Source organism: Mesoplodon bidens (assembly GCF_964165515.1).
Source record: "Mesoplodon bidens genome assembly, chromosome: 10".
In the NCBI taxonomy this organism is placed as follows: domain Eukaryota; kingdom Metazoa; phylum Chordata; class Mammalia; order Artiodactyla; family Ziphiidae; genus Mesoplodon; species Mesoplodon bidens.
In genome coordinates, this window is record NC_138172.1 from 46,597,403 (window position 1) to 46,602,591 (window position 5,189).

Genomic DNA, 5,189 nt, shown 5'->3' on the forward strand with positions numbered 1-5,189 from the left:
TTAAATGATTATAAACATCTCGGTCAAGTCTTTTATTGGACGGTGAGAAGGGGGGCTCGTAGTCAATACCTAGACACCCTTTCATCCGGATTGTCAGCCAAGGAGATGTGGCAAAGGGGAAGGCATCGAGGCCTGGGAAGCAAGGCAGGCTGGCTGGATTTCATCCTGATGAGGAATGAGTATCCCATTTCCATCTGAATGGGATGAAAGCCTGGAAGTAGGTGGGAGAGGGCTGTGGGGAGGAAGATCGGTGTCTGCCAGAGTCTGCTTAGGCTTCACTAGACATTCAGACACATAAGACTATAGTACACACACCCGGCGTCGGATTCACTTAGAAGGACGTAACACAAGACGCTCAGAAAGCCAGCACGGCTGCATCAAGTGACTTCTTCCACAGGAGGAGTCCTCACACCAGTCCAGGGGCCATTCTATTACCCTCTTCCCCGAGTGATTGCTCAAGGGTAAGGAGATGGCACCCCCACTGGTAGTTGTGGGGGCCACTTTGGCTTAGAAGCCCCATAGGAACCATTATCTTCTAAACAGCCCATAGTCAAGTAAGTTCCCAGGGTCCCGTGAGGAACCTGCCTGGTTATAGGAGTTGTCGCACTCAGGGAGGCCTCGGCTCCGGTGTCCTACCAGATAGTTTAGTTAATTCAGGCTCCTTCCAGTCCAGATCAGAGGCATATTTGAATACCACACCCGACATTGAACCTTTATCCGGCTTCCATGGCAACAGAGCTAGAAAATTAACTCACGATCAAATTCATCCTCAGAGAAGGAGAAAGAAAGAGTTTTAGCCTTTTCTTCACAGGCAGATGGTGATGCTGGTCTGACTCCTGCAGAGAGAAGAAAAGGGGGCCTTGGGGAGGTGGGAGCTCGGGCTGTAGTTTGTTTATATGAGTTGTGTCAGGCTGATCGGGAGTCCCTGAGGCAAAGCTGTGCATTAGATGAATATCTTGGTCACTGGCTGAGAGTTATTCATCTGTAGGGTGAGGATGATACACCTGGGATTGTTGTAAGGCATTCAGGAAGTCATCTGTGTAAACCTTTAGCACCGCCGGACGTGTGATATATTAGTCTTTACGGGTCCGGAATCCATACCTAAACCCTGGAGGGCAGATGTGGTTCCAGATTCTGAAATTTTCAGAAGGTAATCTGGTGCCTATACCGTGTATTATGCAATATTCTCAGCAGGGTCTGAGATTACACCCAATAACCAAACACACTGGGATGTCCACAGTGAACTGTATGCATATTCATGCTGAGTGGGACATGAGCTTTGGCACCAAACATATGAAAAAGCTTTTGATTTTCAGAGCTTTGGGGGTTGTTGGAATTGCACCTAGAGGGTTATGAATCATCCTCCTCTCCTGCTTGGAAATGCCATCATTTTCCTTGGACTAGCCCTTTGGGGGTGAAGTGCCGAGGAACAGGGTCAGGCCCGTGGTTCGGCCAGTGATGGCCTCGACGGAGCCCCTCAGCCTGTCTTTCTTAAGGCTGATTCATTCACCTGCAGCTGAGCAGACCCCTGCGACTCCCACACTGCAGATGCATCGCGGCTCCTGGCCGGGCAGCCTCTCTAAGGTTGATGGGAACATTCTGATTCACCATCCCCTGCTATTTGCTTCCGTTGGCACATCGTTCTCATTCCAGAGGGAACGGCTGGGGAGGCACGGGGCAAGCAGCCCCAGCACGCACTGAGGCGGAAAGTGTTTTTTGAAAAGGGCAAAAAGTGCATGAAGTTTCAAGTTTGCAGAAGGGACACAGTTCACAGACTGAGCAGATTTTAAAAAGCAAAGAGCAGTGGGGAGGGAGTCAAACACATGTGAATGTGCTTGGCCAGAGTCACAGTTTGCTGCTCACACTCCAGGGAACTGGCCCTGCCTCGCCATCAGCTCTGAACCCAAGGGGATTAGAGGAAGAGGAGCTGTCAGAGTTGGGGGGAGGGCAGTGGGAGCGCCTTTGAGTGGTGGTCCTGGGTTTAAGGCTTGCTAGCACAGTTCCTGCCTGGGCTTGAATTCTGGCCCTTCCACCTACCAGCTGGGTGACCTTGGGCAAGTCACTTAACCCCTCTGTGCCTCATCTGAGAAATAGGTATAGCAATCATCACACCTACCCATCGATGGTGGTGAGGTCAAATGCCTTGATCCATGTAAACAGGATCACAGTGCCTGGCATGTAGTCATCGCTCAGTAAATGTCCGTGGTTATTATAGCCAGTGCTCGGAAGCATTTGTGGCCAAGCCCAGATCTGAACCCAAAACTCCTGCATTCAAGTCCAGTCCTCTGAAAATCAAAAATATTAAAAAAAAATTTTGAGGATACATAAGAAAAAAACAAAAGACTTTCAGAGGCAGAAGGTAGGGACTCAAGAGACACCTGCTGAAGACCAGCACTTTGAGAGGCCTCTACCCCCAAGCTGGAGCCATTCTCATCTGAGAGTAGCCGAGGTGGGGGCTGCCGTTTGACCCTGGAGTTCTGTGAACTTGGGCAGAGCTGGGCTTGGAGCCCCCCTCCACACATGCACCCCTAGGGAAAAGGGCCAGTGTTGAAGGGAGTGCCCGAGGTGGTGTCTCCAGTGGGTGGGCTAAGAGGGAGAGCTGGACCCTGTCCCATGGTGCCATGGGCAGTGGATGTGTGCTGGGCAGGCTGGGAGGGGCCACACAGTGCCTGCCGTGTGTCCCCCCGTTCCTGAGCTGAACAGACCTGTCCACATCAGGACGCAAAAGTGCTTGCTGGAAACTCGGGGCCTTGCTCACGGAGAGAAAGATTCTGGCTTGGTGTCCAGAGAAACTTTTCACACACATGCACACCAGCCAACCCACCCACCCACACGCTGGGCAGATTTCCCCTCCTTTCCCAGGCAGCCACCCAGACCTATTTCAATGTAAAGGGAAGCTGCTCTGAGGTGTGGCTCAGTTGCCTCTCTGTAGGTCGCTGGCCAGCTGCCTTCACCTAGATTACCCTCAAACTTTGTTTAAGCCTCATATGCAAGCAGTATGAAAATAAAGACCACCCAGATGAGATCACCCAAATAGAGGCTATTTATTCAGAGCCTGCTCTAGCAAGGGAGTTAGTACCATCACTTGCTTTCGGCAGAGACTCCAAGGCAGACTGAGGAGTGGGAAAACTTTTTAGTGGAAAAAAGGGAGGGCTTTAGGGATGCCCTGATTGGAGGCCGTGGGCAGGGGGAGCTGCAGGTTGGCTAACTTGAAGAGGGACATCCTATGTGCTTGGTTAGGGGCGCATATTTGACTTTCTCTGGTTGGTCTTGAGTTGAAAGTGGGGACAAAAAATAGTGAAGCTGGCAGTTATGGTCAAGTCCTGACCATTCTGGGCTGATTGCTACAGATGTTGTGGTTTGACTTCCTGAGCTGATGGCTGCAGAGGTTGTGGGTCAGAGTTCTGTTGTCATAGATGTCTGGCCATTGTCCGTTTGTATATTCAGTCTCTCAGCAGTGAGACAGTATTAGCTCTGTTTCTTGAAAGGGGCAGGTTGAGTCACAAAGGTAGAATGAGTCTCATCCTGACATGGGAGCCCTAACTCTGCTTTGGCAGTGAAATGTGTTTCTCCACATTCCTCTCTCAACATTTTCTAGGGTGACAGTTGTCTCAGTCCCACCTCTGGCTGAGTGTAGGTCCATCAGGCGGGAGGGAGGGAAGGGACACTTTAGCCAGAAGGCAGAGCAAGGGCTGTTAAAGTGAAAAATGGTTGAGTCCAGGAGGGGCAGCATTACTTGATAAGAGTATCCTTGGAAAGAACCGAGAAAAACAGGAGAAAATTCAAGAAGTCAAAGGAAGACGAATGTATTGGTGATCTTAAGAGAAATACCTGAATCATCTGAAGCCATACTCCCTCTTCCAAAGGCCTGAATCTTGCCCAGGACACATATGCATTCCCATGCCTGCTGAATATGCCAGGCATGCAAGTTGATTATAGGCCCCCAACTGCCTCTCTCCCACACTAGGTTGGAAGCACCTTAGAAAGGTCATAAAAGATCTAGAGAAAGGCACAGGGCCCAGATGGTTTTATGGGAGAGTGCTATCAAACCTTTGAGAAGTACATGATTCCTATGTCAGTTGTTCCAGAGCATTAAAAAGATGAAAAAGGGCTTCCTTGGTGGTGCAGCGGTTGAGAATCTGCCTGCCAATGCAGGGGACATGGGTTCGAGCCCTGGTCTGGGAAGGTCCCACATGTCACGGAGCAACTAGGCCCGTGAGCCACACTACTGAGCCTGTGCGTCTGGAGCCTGTGCTCCGCAACAAGAGAGGCCGCGATAGTGAGAGGCCCGCGCACCGCAATGAAGAGTGGCCCCCACTCACCGCAACTAGAGAAAGCCCTTGCATAGAAACGAAGACCCAACACAGCCAAAAATAAAATAAATTAAATTAAAAGATAAATAAATAATAAAAAGATGAAAAAAATTTATTTCATGAGGCCTGCTTAACTTTAATTGTAAGGCAGCCGTGGAGCACACAAAGAAGGAAGACCTTAGACCATATATCAATATATATGCAAAGATTCTAAATAAAATATTAGCAAATTAAACCCTATTGTTCCTAATATACCTCAGCCAGATAGTTTTATTCTCGAAATGTAAAGATGATTCAGCATTAGAAAATAAATGAGAAAAACTATATGTTCTATAGACATTAAGGCATTTAATAAAATTCAATCCCTACTTTTGATTTTTGAAAAATTCTTTCAGTAAGCTAATAATAAAAAGAAATTAACTTGACTTAATGAAAGACATTTATCAGAAACTATTTCTTTAACCCTAATAATAGTGGTGAAACTCCAGAGGTGTTCTCTAATTAAAGTCAGGAATAAGATGAGGATGCTTGCTGTTGTTGCTATTATTCATCTTTCCTCCAAAGATCCCAACCAAAGTAGTAAGATGACAAAAATAATCAAAGATAATATAACATGCACACATACATATGCACATGGTGCAACAAAAATGTAAAATTATCATTATTTGAAAATATTATTTTTACTTAAAAACTCTGATAGGCATCTAAAAATCTATCTAGAAAAAAATCTAATGAAGAAAAAGAACTCATTCTCAATAGCAGTAAAAATTATAAAGTATCTTATCAAATGAGTTTGTTGAAGAAAACTTTCATATTTTACTATAAGTTATAAAAAAACAAATGGCTTGATAAACCATATCCCTGAATGAGAGCACT